At 42.9% G+C, this 21214-nt stretch overlaps 1 pseudogene; it reads left to right on the top strand.

The window, feature by feature from the left end:
* The first annotated feature begins 483 nt into the window (after positions 1–483).
* Positions 484–606, top strand: LOC136650181 (5S ribosomal RNA; annotated as a pseudogene).
* The last annotated feature ends 20608 nt before the right edge of the window (positions 607–21214 follow it).

The following is a 21214-nucleotide window of genomic DNA, read 5'->3' as shown; positions in this document are numbered from 1 at the left end:
AATTTATCAGTGATTATGTTAATCTTTCCATATCTTTTGTTCTGGTTTTTGTTTTTTAGCTGAAAGTGTTCCAATTGAAAAGCACTTTTTGCAGAAGCAGGTCTTCAGGCACACAGCACAGCCTCATCTCTCATCAATCGCGCCTCTGCTCTGCATGTATTTCTGTGTCAGCTTCGCTCTGCAGGTAATCTAGGCAAAGAGCAAGGGCAACACTGTTGATGATGCCATACCAGGCTCTCAGTGCCTGCCACCATCAATGCAAGCAGCAGGCAGGTCTGCAGACTTGCTCTTGTTCTTGTCTTTGCATGCTGGTTGTGTGGGCAGCAGGCCTAAGAACAAAGGAAGAGCCTTGCTGGATCAGGCCAAGGGCCCAGCTAGTCTGCATGCTGTAGTGTGCCAGGGGATATGATTGGACTTGGGCAGCCCAATCCTAAGCTTCCAGGTGCCTGCTGGAACAATAGCGCCAAATCGGATACCACTGTATCCAGTGGGTGCTACTGTTACCCTGCACATGCCCGATCTCGTCTGATCTCGGAAGTTAAGCAGGGTCAGACCTGGTTAGTACTTGGATGGGAGACAGCCTGGGAATACCGGGTGCTGTAGGCTTATACCATAGTCTTTCGAGACTGAAGGTTGCCAACCAACAGTGGGTGCTGGAAAGCAACCAGGAGTCTCCTTGGGGGAGGGGCTTTTGTCCCCTTCCCCCAGGGAAAACCCCAATCACCACAATGGGGCTTCTCAAATCTGCACCAGCTACTTTTCTGGCACAGATTTGAGAGATTATGGCTCCGTGCCAGGGCTGGGTGAGTTTAGGATTGGACCCTAAGTCCCCTGTGTACATACAAGTTCGGTTCCAGAGGTCTGTATGGAAGTCAGAACATACGTGGCTCGAAACAGCTGGTTCTTACAGGCCCAGCAGCCATCTGTAACTTGGACGTCCACCACTCAGGAAGCCAGTATACTGGTCTTTTTTTTAACCACTTCCTGATGGAATAAGAGGGTGAACAGATTAATAAACCTACCACTTGCTGAAAAAAAACGCTCCATGTGAGGCTTGTCCATCAACCAAACCAATTTTCTGGTTCTCTGGAAACAGCAGTATTGCTTTTCAGTGTTCCAGAATTTAACTATTCAAACTCAGTATTTGGAATGTTTGTGAATATTCTGTATTAGTCTGAATTTTTGTAATATTCTGTGTAGGTTTTCTGTAATACCAAACACTGGAATCACTTGGAGTGTTAACTTTGTAATAAATTCAATATAAGGACACATTTTTCTGTAATACAACCATTGCAGAAAATGGTGGCATTAAGACTTACAAATACTCTAAGGTGCTTTCACAGTATAATTTTGAAAAGCAGAATTACTAGCAGATACAGAGAGCATTAGTTCTGTGACTGCATTAATTGGGCATCCTTTGTTGCAGACTGGAGTACCAGATGATTAACAGATTATAAAGTTAAAAATTATAATGTATTCATCAGCTTTATAATGATCCACTACCACACTGTGCTGAATCTTCAGAACTCCAATTTCCAGCGGTACAGAGGAGCAGCTACATGGAAGATGAGTCTTTATGACCTTGTTGAAGGTTGTCAGATGTAACATATTTCTGTAGGGCTTCCCCTATAACATCAAAGAGAAGTCATGAACACCAGTTAGTCTGACTTCATTAAAATATTGTTAAATGATTTACTGGTGAGTCTTTTTGCTCACACAGGCAAACTCTTCTTGAAGTGAAGTTGTGATCCTTTTTAGTGTTGGTGGTGGGCTGCATTTGACTTATGTAATGTGTCATATTCAAAAGAAATCTAGCATGTTGAGAATAGCAGGAGCCTGTTACTGACATTAGTTCTGATCACTGAATACTTAGTGGAGGTTTCTAAAACTGCCAACTAACACGTTGGGAGTTTTTTGATGAACAGAAAAATCTACCCTGTATTGGCTACAGCTACAGTAGTTTCTTGGAGCTGAAAGACAGTTATAGTCACTTTCAGTAGCTCAGGCCAACACAACTGGTGATCCACCAACCTGAATACAACTCATTTGAGAGCCTTTTATTTTCTAGCTGCCAAGGATGTTTGAACAAATTTAGGATATTTTTGGGGTGCTCAATCCAAAAATGGCTTTGGTTTTGCCCAATTGACTCTAATTTTGGTATGGCATAGCTACCTTATATGCTGATTCAAGCAGCCTTATCATGAGAAAACTGATGCCATGGCTTCTTCATGAGGATTCTTCATGAATCAGCATATAAGGTGGCTATGCCATACCCCCTAAACTAGAGCCAATCAGGCAAAAATGATGCCATTTTTGGATTCAGCATCCCAAATACACCCAAGAATAGGTCTAACTTTTATGACAGCAAAATGTGTGTAGGCCTGCGTATAGCTTCTATACTTCTGCATACCCAGGGATACCCCAGTATATGCTACCTTATTTTGGGGTGGTTCTGTTTCTCTTTCAAATGGATAAGCACTCACTGCCTATGTTTACTATTAGCGGCAATGATACGCTCATCATCGCCAGAATTTTACTCTTGGAAATGGAACCAAGAATTTAATTCTTCACCTCAGTAATTTTTATTTGTCTGTAGTCTAATGAACTTCTTTTTAATGTTTGTCATGGAGAAAGGCTGTTATTAATAAAGAAAAAAAATGCCCAGTGTTGAAGTCCACATAAACCTGATGGATGATAACAGATTAAAAACCTCACCTCTATGTAGCTTCGCCAGTATTATCTTTACAATCAGTTCTGCAAATTTTGGCCGTCATGGTGGCTCTGTCTGGGAATGTGTAAATGTTGACGAGTACAGCTAGGATGTTACTGCCTTTCTTCCCTGTGTGAGGATAATGTCCTTCTGCATGTACTTGAAGGAGGTGGCAATATTTCATTCCAACAGCATTCCTCCTACCTCATGTGTTTGCCCCAAGCAACAAACTGATCCCTAAGGGCTTTGGGGAGAAAAGGGTGCCACTGCTGGGAGCTGAACACAACTCATGGAGCTTTAGGGCCCTATCGTATGCAGTGTGTGCCAGCTCACCACTGGTGCGCACTGTTGCAAATGTGCTGTAAGGCACGTTTGGAGCCCTCAGCACCAGTGGAACACCAGTGCTAGCTCAGTGCTGGTGGCGCACTGATCCTTCACCTCTTGGTGGTTACACGGACTGCTGAGCAGTGGAGAGATAGGTGGGGGCATGGGGGGAGGAGGCGTTCCGGGGAAGGGGGAGGCAGAGGGAGGATGAAGATAGGGTGGGGAGAAGGTGTGTTGCGGAGGAGGGAGTGGAGCAGCAGGAGGCGTGACCAGTGGAGCAAGCTCCACCGGATTCTGAGACTCCATTTCGGGCCACCCACCCGACACAGGGGCTCTTAATTCTACATTGTAGAATGGGTCACCATAGAATTGAGTAGCCCCATTGCAGGGCTACTTGCCTTACCTGGGGAAAGGGGACAGAAGCTGAGCTGTTGTAGTTTGCTCAAGGCCAAGAATGTTGAGATGTTTCTTCAGACTTCTCTGTACTTTTCCAAGGGTGTCAATAACAAATGGCACAATATTTACCTTCCTCACCCAGAGATGCCCAAGTTCTATTTGCAGATCTTGATATTTTCTGATCTTCTTGTAGTCTTCACCTGCAGTTCTCTTGTTTCCTGAGATTGTGACTATTGTTGTTTTATTATTCTTAATGTTAATAAGATTTACATATGCCTTAGATTTAATAAGATGCCTTAGGCATTGCAGCACACTCACAGGGGTGCCACAAAATGTCCCCTAGTAGCCCCTCCTAGCCAGTTCCCCTGGGTGCCACCATCTTGGTTATCACTAGATTTCATGAGATCCAAGATGGTGGCAACTGGCTGAGCTGGGAAGAAGAAGCTGTGGGGCATTGTGACCCAGGTAATTTTTGGAACCACCGCAGTACAGAAAGGTCTGTGATTCTTTCCTGTATGGGTTTTAAAGCAAAGCTGTCTGAGGCAGGCTGCATCTGACTGGAATAGGATGTGGAAGGGGAGGCTCTTCAACATGTTCCGCTCCTGTTTTTTCAGATGCAAACTGCCAATCCCAAATTGCCAATGCCAAGCTGGGGGAGGGTGATTTTGAACTGTAAATGGACCAGAGGGGAAACAGTGAGACAGCCTTTAATCACCTGCCCCTCTGCTGCCCAGATGTTCTCATTGTCTTGGATTAAAAAAAAATAATAATAAAAGCACAAAAATGAATCATGGAACTTCAGAAATGTGTAGTTGGAGCCTAAAAAAAATAGCAAGGTCTTTATCTCAAGGTCTGTTTGCATTCTGAGGGGCAGAACCAAAACCCAGCTACTGTTTCTCCAGTGCAAATGGGTCTGAGAGCTCAGGCAGCGACCTGGTTCAGCACCCTCCCCAAAGCTTTTCCAAGGCAAACTACACCTGGGTTGTGGTGGAATGCTCATTCTGCCCTCAGGCGATGAGGTGAATCAAAAAGACCCCCCCCACCCCACAAATCTTACCTTTTCCAGCCACTTGCAGCCTGACTGAAGAAATCCTCAGCATTGCTAATAAATGTGACCCTTTTAATCAACACAGCTTTTCCTTGTGTATTATTAGGGATACCTGAGCAATGGAGTATTCCATTGCTCTAATGGGATCCCTGTTACTTTGCGTGCTGCTGGAAGACACCAGCTGCCCTCCCTGAGGCTTCCCATACACAAGATTTCCTCTTCAGTAACCTTTCAAAAAATCGGTAACAAATGGTCTTTTTCTAGATCATACTGGCACCTGACCTTTGTAAATGTGGACACTAGTGAAAATAATACCAGCACTGTGCGAGAAGAAATACTACCTCCTGTTGCCCAAAATGCCCTCGTCGATGAAGGCAGCAGGGGAATTCACAGCCTATAAAGTTCAAAAGATAATTTCTGAGGCCAACGTCATTTGGATAATCCCTCGATCATATCCCCTGCCTGTTTCCTTTCACCTGACTAACTAAATGGTCCGTGCCTTCTCTAAAAGCTTCAGTGTGCCTTTTAATATGAGCAGGGTCAGGCACACATGTTAAATTCCAAGCAGATGACAGGGAAAATTTGTGGCGGGTTTGTAGCAGCGAGCGACCTTCCTGCTCCTAAAAAGACACCCTTTGCATTTAGTAGCAGCATGAGAGCCATCGCGGCATGGAAGGTCAATGCTCACATATCCATGTGATCAACTGTTATGCAGATTGATATTAAAGTCACAGTATTTAAAACCCTATAAAGAAGAGATGGACTTAGTTATTTTTTTCCTGTGGCTGTGCCACGTACTTGCCCAGCCAGGTGGATTAATATGTTCTGATGCTTAGCACATGAAGAAGATTCATTATTAGAGTGGCTGTGTGTGATGCAGACATGGATGAGTTTGGCAGCTAAACAGCATGAATGAGTCCTTGTTGACTTCCAAGCAGCTGCTTACTCACATCTTGGGGGCGGGGGGGGGGGGACAGGCAGAATGTTCAGGCTGTTTTTAACTTTGTACAGATAGCCTAATATCTTTCTAACTTTCCTAATCACTAGTGCAGAAGAATGGACTCTCCCCAAAAGAAGAGTAGGTAGTACATAGTCTCTCTCTCTCTCTCTCTCTCTCTCTCTCTCTCTCTCTCTCTCTCTCTCTCTCTCTCAAACACACATACAAAGCAGATAATGTAGTGAAAGAAATAAAGATAAAGTTTTCCTTACCCAAAGAGGCTTGTAATTGTAAAACACAGATGTGCGAGAGAGAGAGAGAGAGAGAGAGAGAGAGAGAGAGCTGTGATAAATAGGGGCAATAGCTCTCTCTCTCTAGTAAATAGAACAGAACCACCATGTAAAACATGACTCACTACCCAGTAGGGATATATATGTCTGTATATATTGCTACCACTTTAGATGTAGCAAATGCACTCATAAGCTGCTTTAAAACTGCATTTTAGAAGTATGAAACTGTAGATCCGTCAAATGGAGGGCCATTTGAATGATGAAGTGGGCTGAGGTAGCTGGCAGAGGAGGCAGGTGGGCACAAAGTGGCTTATGGCCTCCACTATGTACCTCCCCAGCTGCTTTTCTCCCCTCTCCTCCCCATCATGCAGCCTTTTTGAAAGGTCAAGGGCAACAGGTGGAATAAGGAGTGCAGAGGAGCTGTAAAATAGCACTGGTGGAATTAAGCAGAGATGCTCTAGCCCACTGGTTCCCAAACAGTGCACCACAGCACCGAAGGGTGCCACAGGGAACTCACAGGAGTGCCACAAGATGTCCCTGGCAGCCTTTTCTGGGCTCTGCCATCTTGGATTGCGTGAGAGCTGGGAAGAACACTGCAACGAAGGGAGCTGGGACCACAGTAAGTTTGGGATCCGCTGCTCTAGCATTGTAGTGCAGGGCCGGCTCATCAATGAGGCAAAACCTGAGTGGTTGCCTCAGGGAGCAGGTTGTTAGATGGTGCTCATGTCTATGCCTTTACTGCTCCTTCCTCTCCTTCTTCGCCCTGAATAGGAAAAGGAAGAGACAGACAGAGAGGAAGAAGGAGGGGAGAACTTTGCTAGAACATTAGAGAGTGGAAGGAGTAGAGACTGGCACATCATTGGGTAAGGGGGGCAACATTTGGCATACTGCATCAGGTGTCAGGCGGCCTTTGGTGGCCCTGTCTGAACTGAAACATGGGAATGAAAGCTAGCTTACATGCTCAGGGCAGCATGTATGGTTTCAAGCATATGCCCCAGCTTGATCAAGAGGCCAAGGAAAAAATGAAACCTCTCAAACACTATTTATTAGGACTATTCATATAGAAACATGTTGTCAGTACAGTTTATTAGGCTCAGGACAAATGTGGAATGATTTCCAAAAATGGAATAATGTTGACAAAATGGAATGATTAATGAGATTGTTCTCTTCTCTTTCCATACTGCATTCAATATTAAATGGATCACCCTTTCTTTGAAAGGATAATATCACTTTGTAGATGGAACAGTGTAAATTGTATGGGTTTCTTCTCTGAGATTAGATATTCCCATTTTATTTTAGGTGAAGTAACAATTAGCTGCTCTAAAGTTTTCCATTATTCAAAGTACATACATTGGGAGACAAATGAGAAAAGGAGAGGAACTATAATCATTTAAAGAATTGGATTCATTGTTCATTAAAGAAACAATAAAGTGACTCTTGCTCTGAATTTCTGAGGAGACATTTTCAGTGGAACAAAGCCCTAGATATTCTTTGAGATACCTCCTCATGAGCCTATCATGAAAACCGGAAGTGCCTTTTGGATTCCTCTAAGAGGCCTTCTGATGCCCATGGGGGGGGGTGTAATGATGTTGTATGGGGGTGTAAAGACAAGATTACCTTAAAAGTCATTGCTCCCCACCAGGCCTCAGAAGGCCTCTTAGAGGCCTCAAAAAGCACTTTCATTTTTGGCAGATAACCTCTAAGAGGCCTTCTGAGGCTTGGCGGGGGCACAATGACTTTTTAAGGTACCCTTGGCTTGACATCCCCTCAGATGTAGTATCCAGGGTCCTATATCCCCCTCCCCCAGCTAAACAAGTGCCAAGTTTGTGCTAGTTTGCTCCGCCTTCTGGCCTTGTCGGCAATTATATTAGTGCTTGTTAATTTTTCATATTTTTAATTTGTTTTTTTTTTTAGAACAGGGTATGTACTTCTTGCTGGCCATCATGTTGATCCAACTGATCAGGACTGGCGTCACATGGCCAATGTGCTGATATCGCAGCAGCCAGCTGTGATAAATGTCCTGTTTTTTCCCTGATGTTGTGCCTAATTTTCCTCATTTTGTACACAGAGGTTCCTGCGATTGCTCAGCAGCCTAAAAGCTGCTAGGACATTCTTGGGCAGCAGACTTTGTCCTTTGTTTGAATTGAAACAGCCATAAGGGTTGATGTGTGTTGCTTCTTCTGTATGTCTGGGCTTCCCCCAGAGACCACAGCTACTAGGTAGTCCTCCTACTGAGTTTGGCATGTGCCCACTGACTGGTTGGCCAAATGCACCTATCTGCATGGATGGGATGAAGAGGCCTTCTATCCCTTCTTCATTTTGTTTAATCTGTTTCTTTGAGGTTTTTAATAAACTAGTTATTTGCCTTGTTCTGCCAACGTAGTCCACATTCATGGCTAATCTCAGTTAATTATCATGAATATTGCTTATGGTGCTACTGCAGCTTGATTTAAACAGGAACCACTGGATTCCATGCTTTCCCAGGCAGGGATTTTTTTTTTTTTATGGTTCTCCTCTGTGTGGTTTCCTTAGCCTAGAAAGGCAGCAGTGGATACATCTACCCAGCCTCCACCATTCAGTGATCCAGTAAAACCGTGAAGCAAAGAGCATAAAAGGGCATGCTAAACATTAACCACTACTCATCTTGGGTAGCCTCTGGCTTTCCTGACAGAAGCCAATCTGTTTTGTCAGTTATTGTCTTCACTCTGATGCACATACTGAACAAGATTAGGCCATATGATGACATCATGAAGTCAAATAAGAGTGAGGGCAATGCTTTTTCCTTCCACTCTGAATTGGCTTTTTCATCTCATTCTGAATTGGCAAACACACTCTGAATTGTTAAATCTATTTCATAATAACCCTTCCCAGCAAGAGTAGAAAGTGTGTGCTTTCAGAAGGAGGTAAAATTCTTCACAAAGTGAAATCCCATTTTAGTTTAGCCCTATTCACTTCACATTTTTATATACATTCATATAGTCTGACACTTTTGGAGTGCAATCCTATACACATTTACCTAGGAGTAAGTCCCGTTGAGCTCAATGAGTCTTACTTCTGAGTAGACATGTATGGGACTAGGCTGTTCATTGTACAGATCATTCTGTATGAAAAGCAATATATATGTATGCCATAATTCAAATAACAAAATGCCAAAAAATACCATTATATAAATTGCATAGCCATGCATTCTGCAGGAAAATGAACGGACGATATGACCTATTGCAATAATTCCTGGAGGAGGCCACATCAATTCTGAGCAAATCATAAGATATGACTAATCAAATTTTATTCCCAAATTTAAAACGTAATTAGTCTCTAGAAGAAGTTTATAGAGTCTCTCTTGAGGGTTCAACATAAAAGATCCAGGAGAGGTTTCCATTGAACAGACTTACAGTCCAATCCTAACCAAAGTTCCACTGCTGTGGTAGCCACAGTGCATGTTTCTTTACCTCAAGGAGGCCTCTGTGACTGCCTCCCCCCAAGAATGCAGTGTGTGCCCTGTTGGTACAGCTGCATCAGCGCAGGAAAGTTGGTTAGGACTAGGATGTTAGTCTTCGTCTTAATAACTTCATAGACCAATTCCCTGCAGCTATAACCTTGATAGCTTTATAGCCTTGTTTCCCTGAAAACAAACAACGTCATTTACTGTAATATATTTCATATTTTTTTGTTCGCGGAACACACTAGCGTCTTCTCTGGCACCGAAAAACATTTTTACTTTGACATGTTAACAACACAGCCAATCATAAAAGGGATGTAATTCTCTCGTTTACTTACCCTTTTGTCCTGCGCTTTTTAAAGCTTTTGTCCAAATGTTCCTTTATTGCCTGGTAGTAAGAGAAGATACTGTACTCTACTAAGGAGCTGGCCTCATTATGCTGCAAAGCCTGGTGTAACCACGGTAGCCCTGAAGAAGACATGCCGGAGGCAACAGACTGACGATCGAAAAGCAATTAGCATTGTGGCTTGTGATAATTACCCACAGTATGGGATGATTCTCGAAGATGTAGTTTCCACTGTGCCTAATAATAGGATGCTTTAAACATTTCTGATTTTTTTTTCCCCTCACAGGCACATCACAGTTCTAATTTCACATGTCAATTTATTGTTCGTCAAGGAAAATAAACATTCCTCGTTCATTTCCCCTTCATCAAACAAAGCAAAACAAAAGTTTCAAAAAAAAACACACCAAAACCCAAAAGGCAAAACGCCGCTCTTCAGACGACTTCTTGTGTCACCTAAAAGTCACCTTGAATCATGTTTTAATCAGCCGGAACTCGGCAACATCTCATTTATTTGTGCACTTTCCTTGCTTGGCAATATCCTGATTGCCAAGACAGAGCAATCCAAATTGAGTGCTGATTAAAATGGAATGAGGATGCTGATCTTTTGCAGGTACACCTTGCCCTGTGCTGCAAAAGGTCACGGCGACACAAATTCTAATTGCAACAAAAACGTTAAAAAAAAATTAAAAGATATTTTATTATAATTAAAAAATATATATTAAAAATAAAACCAAAAGAGACCTCCAAACACAGCCATGAACAAAGTTAAAGTGGGTTATTATTGGGTTTCTTTTGTTATAGTCTTAATGGGAGGTATAGTCTTAATGGTATAGTCCAGTGGTTCCCAAACTTCTTCACGTGGCAGCTCTTTTGACCTACTGGGCCATTGGCTGTGGCTCCACATTAGAGATACAATCCTATACATTGTATAGGGCAGTGCTTCTTAAACTGTGGGTTGGGACCGACTAGGTGTGTCGCAAGCCAATTTCAGGTGAGTCCCCATTCATTTCAATTTTTTATTTTTAATATATTAGAATTGATGCTACTATGGTATGTGAGGAAATGTTACAGCTCTGTACTTTTAACAGGCTACTATGTATATGCTTTAAACAATATAGTAAATGGAACTCACACCTGGGTAAGTGTGGGTAGGATTGCAGCCAAGGATTGTTCAAAATTTTCCTGCTTGATGGTGTCAATTCCAGTCATGACATCACTTCCAGTGGGTCCTGACAGATTCTCATTCTAAAAAGTGAGTCCTGGTGCTAAAAGTTTGAGAACCACTGGGATGATGGGTTTTCAAGAGGGTTTCCACGGCTCCCATGGCTGGTTTCCATGGCTCTCCATGGCTCACAGTTTAGGAACCACTGGTATAATCTATAGTCTAAAGCTGTATTTATATAATAGCTTGGCTCTGGAAGTTGTCATGACAAGCACCTGCACTTTAAAAGTTATGATGGCACCTCTGTGATTCAAAGACTTCCTGTCTTGTTTGCCTGCAGCTTCCTTCTGGCTCCTGAAGCCAAAGCTTACCAGTGTCATGTAGCCTGACTTTCTATCTGATATCTCTAGGGCCAGAATGGTTTTCTTACAAGCTGACGCATTGACCAATAAGTAGTAGAGTGAAGTGGTTGAAGTATAACTAGAATCAGGGCGGCCCAGATTCTGATCCTCCATTGAATATGAAGCTGACTGGGTACCTTGGGCCAATCTTTCTCTGATGGACAATCCTATCCAACTTTCCAGCACCGATGCAGCCACAATGCAGCCCAAAGGTAAAGAAACAAACATTCTCTTTTCTTGAGGTGGCCTCCCTGACCCCATTCCCCATTGCAGGATGCAGCATGCATTCTAGACAGAACTTCCTCATTTATCCTTCAGACGGTGTGTCCATAACACCACAAGAGTGTGTCCATAACACCGCAGGTGAATGTTGCACTGAGTGAGGAAAGACTGGAAAGATTTATTAGGGCCCAATCCTATCCAACTTGTCAGTGTGATTGCATTTGTGCCAATGAGGTGTGCACTGCATCCTGTGGTGGTGGGGCAGTCATGGAGGCCTCCTCAAGGTAAAGGAACATTTGCTTCCTTACCTCAGGGATGCATTGGCACTGCAATGTTGGATAGGATTGGGTCCTTAGAGTTACTAAGGGTGCAATCCTAACCCCTTATGTCAGTGCTTTCTAGCACTGGTATAGCGATGCAATGGAACATGTGCTGCATCCTGTAGTTGGGTGTCACTCATGGAGGCCTCCTCAAAGTAAGGGAAAGTTTGTTCCCTTACCTCAGAGCTGAATTGCCTTTATGTCAGTGCTGGAAAGCACTGTCATAAGGGGTTAGGATTGCCCCCTAAGAGAGCAATCCTAACTGACTTTCTAGTACCAAGGTAAGGGAAATGCAACTCTGAGGTAAGGGAACAAAGATTGCCTTATATTGAGGCCTCCATGACTGCTGCCCAATTGTAGGATGCAGTGCATGCCCCACGGGCAAAACTATGCCAGTGGAAAGTTGCTGAGGATTGTGTCCTAAATGCCATTCTCTGGCATGAAATTACGAAAGGCTTAATTGGTAAAAGCAAGTTATTACTAGGAAACAATATTTTACTCTCAGCAGTTCATTACCACATTGTCGGAAGCTCTGAGGCCAAACCATACATTGTGTTTTCCATGGTTCCTGCCAATCACCTCCTGATGGTGTATTGGGTGTTACCACTGCTACTGGTACTGAGGGGTTCAGGTATTGACTGGGCAAGTGGGCCCTCTGATGGACCCCACCCTGACCTGCATAACTTCTGTAGCCAATATTTTATTTTTCTAAGAGCTCAGGGGTTATTACCCAACATGGTGTAATGCCAAAGAGTTCAGTAGATCTCTGAGAACATGAAGGAAAGGTGCAGTTTAATGTTAAGCATTGAGGGCCACCTCCTAACATACAGCCTACAGAGTCAGTTTATTCACCTAACTTGCAGACCAGTCCTGAACTGTCCAGGCACACGAGTCTGCCACGGTGCCAAAATGGCTATCACGGTATCCAGTGCCTGCCAGGCAGCCTGTGATGGCTCCTTGGGGGAAGGGGACTTTCCCCAAAGGGTAAGGGAAGTAGCTGCACAATGTAGCTACTTGATTCTTCGCCGGCTCTTGAGCCGGTGCAGAATCAAAGAGTCCCATGTTGGACTGCGCAGGATCTGGTGGAGCTGAGCTCTGCCAGTCCTGCTCCCTCCTGCCCCACTCACCTCCCCCACTATTCCCCCTTCTTGCTCTCTTCCCACCCTCCTCCCACCTCCCCCCGCTCCAAAATGCCTCCTCCCCACCTCCCCCTGCCCCCATTCACCTCTCTATCGCTTGATGTTTCGGGCAAGTTGTTGGGTGGCGGAATGTGGACCCAGTGCCGGAGCTGGCCCAGTGCAGGCTCGCGTTGGGCTAGCTGCAGTGCTGGGCCCATGGTAAGGCTCGCAAATGTGCCTTCTGGCATGTCTGTGACAGTGTGTGCTGGTGATAAGCCAGTGTACATAGCACCGATTGGGCCCTCACTTAGTATTGTGACTGGCACTGGTTCATAAGCTTCTCAGTAGAAAATCTTTGCACAAGGCCTTTTCAATAATATAATATGTTTATACTGTATGATAACAACAATATGAGGATCAACAGCATCTCCACAGGGTGTGGCATCATGTGATATTGTGACATCTAGGTTCTCCTGGAGGGAGGAGGTGATCTCCTCCTCTTCATATTCGATAAAGAGTAGGCAGTGGTGGCTTCTTGTTCTGTCTGCCGCACCCCTTCTTCCTCATTTGGATGTCCAAAAATCACCACAGCCACCACTATTCTGAGTCAGGAAGCAGCTGGAGTGCTTGAGTGCATGTGCGTGCAAGCCCTTCTGGTCTGGCACCCAGAGCGGACTTCCCTTCACCCCCTGATTTTTATGCCACTGAAGATGATGATTATAATAATAGTATTGCTAATAGCATTTAACGTTATGTTAGACCCTTCCAAATTTGCCTCACAAAATTCCTTGAGGCAAAAAGTGGTAGCAGTTTAGAGCTTCATGAACCCTGTTCCCTTCTCTTGCCATCCCCCACCCCCAAGCCAAGAATTGTATGAACAGATGTGACAGCAGCCAACATCAGCTTCATTGCAGAGCATGTCTGTAGACATTGATCAGAAACTGGTTTGTGACAAATCACTCTTTGCGGTATTTTATTAAAGGCAACTTTTTTGACCTCTTAGCAACTGCACTGACAAAACCTCTTTAGCATGTGAAGTAATGTAACCAGAGGAAGGGGATGTGGGCCTCATTTCTCATGCCTGGCAGCAACTGAAACCTTGAGCTTTTCTGCTTAATGATAACCGAGGCACAGATATTTCTTTGCATATCTCTTCATAAACCCTAATTGTGGAATCATTTCCTTTAATATGTCTTAAATCACTCACAACCTTGAGCCGACGGAGAAGATTTGCAATTATATTACCTGTGAATAGATTTTGCTTTAATATTAATAGCATGGTTCAACACTACCTCTCCCCCCCCCCACACACACACACTCTCTGTTATCTCTAAGTACATTCAGTTGTGCTTATTAAAATAGAGCTTCAGGTTATGATTCGGTGTTTTTTCCTTTTATTGTCTTGGTGGTCATTTTTTTCTCATCTTTTACAAACCAAGTTGTGGGAATGGAGATCTTGTCTCTGTATAAGACAGGCGTCATTTCCCATTCTTGGGTACATGGTCTCCTTTCATTTGCCAAAATCTGGATAATGTTTTAAATACAGAAAGTCAACTGGCATTTCAAAAGCCACCCTTGAAGAAGGGTGCTGAGCTCACCTTATCTATTCTACATTCCAGCCAAACAAACGGTTTTGAATTTCATCTTGTAAGGGGCTTCTCTGGTTGTTTATTTCAATATGTCAGGTAGACGTAGATATCATTGTGAATAAAGATGTGATCCTAGTGTGTCTGATACTTTGTCTGATGGAGCTTCTTTTCAGGATCTAAATAAATGGTCATCTGGCTATTAGCTGGAAACTGGAAAATATGCCTTACCACTTGATAAACCCTGTTGTGAGTAAATGAATCTCTTGGAAAAAAGCCTCCTTTCCATCTGTTTACAGCTCATGAAATAAATATGGAAAAATCAGAAATAAATCAGAAAATAAGATTAAAGTGGCCCTTTTAAATGCTACTGTAATTCAGGCTTTCACTCAACAGTATTGTTTTGACTGTCTTTCTTTTGGGTTTTTAAGGGGTCTGGTTTTGTGTGTGGTGGTCTTGTTTTTTTACTTAAACATTTAAAATCCTCGTGAAGTGCTCATTCTCTGGATTGTTCATTATGCTTTCTTGTTGCAAATTCTTATTCAGCATATGGGAGGGAGCCTAAGATATCTCTTTGTTTTTGTTTTCATTTAAATATTCCAGGAAATCGCAGAAAATGCTGTGAGTTTGACATTGACTGGTGGAAGTGAGGTCTTGGTTTTCTAGCTAAAATATGTCCCCCAAATATGACAGCATGGGTTGGTAGGGAGCTGAATGTATGGAAGTCAAATACAAGTCTCACTGGAAATCAGACTGAGTCTGAAGGAGTGTGGACAGTTACATGGGAAGGTCATCCAGAAACAGAGCTGGTTATGGTCTGAATTTAGAACTCTGGAGTGTGTGTGGCACAAGGGGGAAACAAGCACTATGGCAAGCAAGTGGATAAGGTAGTTGACAGCCTGGGAGGAGAACAAGTATGCTGGGAGACATGGAAGAACAAGCAAGCTGATAGGATGAATAACTTGGAGCAATGTCTAAGGAGCCATGAGAGCAATGCCAGAATATAGCTCAGAGGTGTCCCACATCATATGCTTTCCCATTTCTGGGCCTGATCCACTGACATGGATCAAAGTAAACTTGTGCCAGCGAAATCACTGGCAGGGCTCTGAGTTGACTCATGGTTGCTGGAGCTTACCCCTAACCATGAGGAGACTTTCCGCCTGCTAAATTCCACTATGGGATGCAGCACAAACTGTACGACCACTGCAACAAATTCCAATATGGAAATAATTCATTTTCCTGAAATTGACAATTCAGAACTAAGGCCAATGCCATTTCCTGTTTAAACAGAAACAAATGCTGCTTGTTATTTTTAGTTGTGAAAATTATACAGTGGGTGCCAGGCAGAAACCTAGCATGAAATTTACATGGATTTGCTTCCCTACAATAAAAATGCTTTTAAAATGGCTATTATTTAACTAGCAAAATGCTAGTTAAATGTGGCATGAAGGGAAAGGCCTGTATCTTCCAGAGACCATTGGCATGAATGTCACAAAAAGAGAATGCGATTGGGGGGGGGGGGTGTTATGGTTAGCTGGCATGCTTCCACTCTCCTTCCCTCAGTGTTTAATGAACACAGGAAGGATATAACAGGTGAAGATGGCTTGCATGCATGATAAAGCCAGGTCCTTCTGGCTGCCTAAGCATAAGTTATTTAATGGAAATCAGTTGTTAAATTGTTAAACCAGTAGTTAATTAGTTGTTAAACCAGTTGGTCATTGGTGTGAACTGCTTGACCAGGTCTCCCACTCATGCATCCTTTTGTTTGGTGAGCATCATCTCCATCTGCCAGCCCAATCCTGTGGGCCTCACCGCCAGTAGAATGTGCATTTCACTGGCAATGACTGCTGCAAAATGGCTGCAAAGCACACTTCAGCAGTGCGCTGAGTAACACTATTAGGAAGGCCTGAGCCTTTAATGCCTAGCACTTTATGATACTTTGTTATGATTTTTAGTATGTTGTGTTTAGTGAGTGAAAAGACTCCTTTCCCTTTTCCCTCTCCTCTTCCTTTAGAGTGCTACTAATTTGATGGTTAAAAGAGAGTGAAAGTGTGAATGCCCAACTGGCTAGACAGAGAAAATATCAAATGTTTACAAAGGACCACTAGAGGGAGTTAAAATGGGACACTTAAGAACAAAGAAGAAGAAGCAAGAGAGAAGAGTTTATTATCAGCCTAGTAGAAGCTGAAATGTATAGTAGAATTACTCAAAGCCAGAAAAGTAGCAGTCATGCTAGGAGGCTCCAAAATGCAATAATTCAACTTTAGGTAGTGTGGAACAGGGACAGATCCAGTGTTTGTGTTGGGGGGAACATGAGCAGGTAGACTTGGGTTTCCACCTGGATTTGGAACCCAGATCTACCTGCTCGGCAGACCTGGGTTCCCATTCCAGGTGGGTACACCTCGGCTACCAGACGTGCTTGGGCTGTTCCCCATCCCAGTGGGTGCCTTTCCTCACTGGCATTACAGGGAGGCCACATGTCCATGGCACCCCTTGGTTCCATCCTGGTGCAAAAGAGGTAGCAAGAATGGAACATGGACAGAGTTCTGCACACTTCACTATGCCTTAGATAGAAATCCAAAACAGAATCCACTAGCCCAAGAGACTAGATAATGTGGAGAAGCCATCTGAGATGGCAGGTTCTTCTAGAAAGAATCACCCCAAGGGGTTAAAAGAATGGACATTGTGAAATTCAAGGCAGAACATCTTGCTTCTCCCCAACCTAGGTTGTGTCATCAGTGCTGCAACAACATCTAGACCAGGTAACATCTATATCAGTGGATTTCAGGCTGGCTCTGAGGGAGTGGGAGTGCATGGGAATGGGTGGGTGTGTAAAACAGCTCAACTATTGAATATTACAGTACCACGGTACCACAATATTTGATGTTTGGCTGTTTCACAAACAAATAATTACTTATAGCAGTTTGAAGAATGCCAGATATCTGTCCAAGGGCGCTCAAAGGGTTCCCCTGGAGTTTGAAGGACCATGTCTGAGGGCCAAACCAGATTAAATGGATTATTTGGTCCTGTGTGTTTTCCCATTTAGAAAAGTTTCCAAGTAGAAGTAAACAGAACAAAATTTTCTTAAATCCTGGTACTTGAGATTCTCTGGAGAGTTTGTTGGTCTCTTAACTTCTCAAGCTGTTTCAAGATCAGATTTTGTAACCTTTGTGTGGTCAGCCTAGCAGTCTTTCTATTGAGCAACAATAAAAACAGATTGTAGCTGTTCAGATTTCGCTAATATGTATTATAACCTTTTCAAAGCAGTCATTCAACTTGCAGGCTTCTAGATTCTTATAGTCATTCACGGTGATTAATTCTAAAATCACTCCACAAGGTTGGAGTAACATTATTCTGAATTGTGTACTCTTAACATTCCGACAGAATACTATTAACTCTTCTTAAAGAAATAACATCCAAATTACCATTGTGGGAAGGAGTTTGCTCCTAAAAGAATCAGAATGTATATAATTCCAAGCACTACAAGCAAAAGGTGTATTCTTCTTGCAAAATCTTTCAGAGCTCCATTTTCTTACCCTTACTACCTAACGTTATAATGATGGAAATTTATATAATTTCCAACCACTCTTGGTAAAGATGTGTACAACTCTGCGGAATCCTACAGAGAGCATTCTTTTTCCCTCTTCTCAGGTATGTTTTCTAAACCCCAATAAGATTAAATACTGCCAGAGAAACATTTTTAATGAAACATGTGATAACCTTCTGAGATGTTCAGCCCAATTCTCAATGTATGTACTTGGGAATAAGGTTCAATGAGTTCAATGATACCCTTTCAGTTTTATAAAGGGGTATATAATGTTAATTTGTGGTTAGGCACCTATTCTATCATGTGCTACTAGTACTATAGCTACTAGAGAACCATGTTTAAAATTATGAAAATGCTTAAAAAACTGGAAAGTATAGTCTGTCATGAGCATTAGTGAGTAAATTATTGTGGTAGGGGAGGAGCACATACTGTGGCAGTACTGCTGGTAGTTGTTTCCGCTTCTGGGCTTTCAGCTTTTCCAGGCTTCAGCTTGAAGTGCCACTGAAAACACAAGTTGGAACAGAGAACATGGCCAGACAGAAAAGATTAACTAGTGCACTGTGACTCTAAGGGCACAATCCTAACCAACTTTCCAGCACTGGCATAGCTGTGCCAGTGGGCATGTGCTGCATCCTGCAGTTGGGGGCAGTTATGGAGGCCTCCTCAAGGTATGGCAATGTTTGTTCCCTTACCTTGAAGTTGCATTGCCCTTATGTCAGTCCGGGAAAATGGGTTAGGATTGCGCCCTAATCTACCTATTTATTGATTGAATTTCTATCCTAGATTTCTTCCAAGGAGTTCAGGTAAGATACACAGAGTTTCTAGGTAATTTTGCATCCAGGCACTGACCCAACCCAGCCCTGCTTAGATTCAGCAAGTTTGCTTCCTCATGTACCTTCAGACTCAAGTGTCCAGAGAGCTACCGCCTTTAAACAAGAATTGCATTCTTATCATAAAAGTTAAAAAAAATTATTCAGCATAACCTTTTATTTCAGCATAACCTTCCATGGATTATAATCTTTTTCATTTAGATGCATAAATTAAAAACCCCAGGACGCAGACAGGTACATATGGGTACAGAGAAGAAGAAGAAGAAAAAGTGTGGTTTGTTTTTTTAAAATAGTTAATTACACCAGCACTGGTCGTGTTATAAGCTTAAAAATATACAGGATAAGCAACAAGTGTTACAACTCACTATAAGTGATAGCAACTTCCCAGCAATGCTAAATAAATTAATTCTGTGACATGATAGAAATGAATTTCACTTCCATCACCTGTAGAAATGGTGCCAAGTCTCATTATAAACTTTAATTCAAGAGAATATCTGTCTAATCTCCCTTGTACATTTGTTGTTGTTGAAGATTATCACCTTGAGATCTGCAGGAGAATGTCCAGATTTCTTGAAATGCTTGCTGATTGCTGAATGTTGCTACCTCTGATGTCAAATAAGTCGGGCACTTGGGACTCAATCCTATGGGCCCATAGTTAAAGGGCTGAGCTCCAGCACTGGCACTAGGTGTTGTAAATATGCCATAAGGCATGTTTATGGCACCATGGGACGAGGGTGCATTGGGCCAACTCCAGGAGAACACTGGCTGGCAGTTAAGTGGCACTGCTGGCTGGCGGTGCAGCTGTTTGGGGCAGGGGGAGGTGTTCTGAGGTGGGGAGAAGGGTCAGGGCAGGATTGGGGTGGGACCAGCAGAGGCCTCCTCCACTGAATCCTATCCTCCGTGTCCGGATGAAAAGCACAACACGGAAGTTCTGAAGTCTGCACCAGGAAAACAGCCAGTGCAGACTCAAATAGCTCCATTGCAGGGCCTGTGCCCTTACGTGGAGGAAGGGGACAAACATTACCTTCCCCCAAGACTCCAGTGCCCTAAAATGGGGCCACTGGATGCAGCGGTAGCCATTTTGGCAGCTCCCGGGAGGATAGGACTGGACTCCCCATGTACTTCAGGGACCATAAACATCCTAAGGAGAAGAGACATTTTTAGAATCTGAAATACAAATAATCACATAACTCTTATTCTAGAGGTATTTGAAAAGAGACCCAAAATGACATTGTATGTTATGGGTCAACCATTGCAATGGATGAGATGATACTTCTCATCTCTAGTGCATATCATTCACAACTGAATTCTGTTGCCTACCTCCAGCTCTTTTTTAAATCTGTCTGTTGTGTCTGCTCCAGATAATTTCTGGGGATGGAAAAGGGAGGAGATGAAATACTCAAAAATGTAACTTGTTTCAGGGAGTCCAGGAAGATAAGTTATTGTTGTTTTTACAATATAATTTTAATCTTATGCTTTTAGCTAGAAGCCATAATAAATTTAATGCTTCTTCCCTGGCTCAAACACATTAAGCAACAATGCTGAAAGAAGGGGAAATAACTTTAATTTAATGATTTAAAAACACTTGAATTTTGCCCATTAAAAAAAATAATAATAATAGCATGCTGCATTTATTTTTATTTATGGCACTTTTAAAACTGCAGTTTCTGATACAAAATGGGTCTATGCTGTTTAATAGCCCACAGCTGTATGCTTTATCATTGAGAAGGACTCACACATCAGAATTTGTTGATAGGAAAGAACTTATTGGGATAAGGAGTCTAGGGCATGTTTTGGAATGCATTCTAATGCGTATCATGACTGCTCCCTCAACCACATGGGGCTCAGCAGTTCATAGGAATGGCTAAAAGAAGTTCCTGCCTAAAATAACCATTCCGACGCGACCCCTGCTCCTATTTAACTACCCCACGGCAGTGTTCATTCTCCACCTAATGTAGTGTGTGAGGCTTCCTGAGAAACACAGAAGATAAGACTGTAGATATACACTGGAGCAACCTGTATCAGATCTGGCAGAGATAGGAAACCACACCAATATATTTTACTGTCATGTGTATTAAACACTATTTCTGCCACATGTCCTTATATTGAAAAGTTGTGTCAGAAACTTCCCTAAATATGTGGAAGAACTGACAATCATGGGAGCTCTGTTCAAAACTTCAGACATTATTAAAAATGTATAGAATAATATTTGGGGGAGCAGTGAGACCACACCTGAAAAACCCACCCTCACACTGGTGTGTGTGTGTGTGTGTGTGTGTGTGTGTGTGTCCCGGGCTTCATCAAAAGAAAGATCTCGCCCTGGGTACAGTATTTCTCACTGAAGCTAACTTAGTTCTCATGTGTTAGCTTTGGGAGCACATCTGCATGGGGGTGGGTTTTGCCAATGTACTCTCACTACTCCCCCCACATGTTGCTGCACACGCTTTCAATAAAGTCTGCAACCTGTTTGCAAGACAATGGCAAGAATCCTACAGAACATTCATCAGAAGGCATGCTTTCTCTTGTTTAGAAATTGAT

Source organism: Tiliqua scincoides, chromosome 4 (genome assembly GCF_035046505.1).
Source record: "Tiliqua scincoides isolate rTilSci1 chromosome 4, rTilSci1.hap2, whole genome shotgun sequence".
NCBI classification, from domain to species: Eukaryota; Metazoa; Chordata; class Lepidosauria; order Squamata; family Scincidae; genus Tiliqua; species Tiliqua scincoides.
This window is presented reverse-complemented; position numbering and strand designations above follow the sequence as displayed.